Source organism: Neopelma chrysocephalum, unplaced genomic scaffold, assembly GCF_003984885.1.
Source record: "Neopelma chrysocephalum unplaced genomic scaffold, ASM398488v2 Primary Assembly neopelma1_86472, whole genome shotgun sequence".
Classification (NCBI taxonomy): domain Eukaryota; kingdom Metazoa; phylum Chordata; class Aves; order Passeriformes; family Pipridae; genus Neopelma; species Neopelma chrysocephalum.
Window position 1 is genome coordinate 1 of NW_020916016.1, and position 802 is coordinate 802.

Sequence of the window (802 nt, forward strand, 5' to 3'; positions counted from 1 at the left end):
GAGGTTGTTCATCTGCAGCGTCACCGAGCTCTGCCCGTTGTCCCTGGTGACGGTGAACTGGCCCTGCACCGACGGCGCGTATCTGGTGGTACCACCATCCTTGCTGATCCCAGCGACCCATTCCAGCCCCTTCCCGGGGCTCTGGCGCACCCAGTTCATGGTGTAGCTGATGAAGGTGAAGCTGGAGGTGCCGTGGCTCTGACATGGCCTCCACCTTCCTCCCGCTCCTCCTCCCCCTCGCCGCCCTCCCAGGTAGGTCCCGGCGCCTCTGACCCTCCACCCCAATCCCAAAAAATCCCCGGGATCCTCCAGCTCATCCCGATATTCCCTTTTCTCCCCCCCTCGCAGGGCTGCGGGCGGCCGTGACCCTGGTGGAGTCCGGGGGCACCTCAAGGCCCCGGGGGAGTCCCTGCGGCTCCTCTGCCGCGCCTCCGGCTTCACCTTTGACGACTACGCCATGAGCTGGGTGCGCCAGAGCCCCGGGAAGGGGCTGGAATACGTTGCTGGGATCAACTGGAGTGGTGGTACCACCAGATATGCGCCGTCGGTGCAGGGCCGGTTCAGCATCCCCAGGGACAACGGGCAGAGCTCAGTGACGTCCTCAGGGACGAGGATTCCGACACCTATTTCTGTGCCAAACGTGATGGTGCTTATGCTGATGGTGCTGGTGGTATCGACGCCCTTGGTGGGGTCCCCACCTGTCCCCAAACCCCAGACCCTTCCCCCAAATGTCCACCTTTAAACCCAGCTCTGGGACATTGGTCCTGACCTTGGGCTGGTTTTGCCCCAGTTCTCAACCATT

The 802-nt window shown here is 63.2% G+C and overlaps 1 pseudogene; it reads left to right on the forward strand.

Moving 5' to 3' along the window:
- Positions 1-203: 203 nt before the first annotated feature.
- On the forward strand, positions 204-685 carry LOC113979641 (annotated as a pseudogene).
- Positions 686-802: the final 117 nt, after the last annotated feature.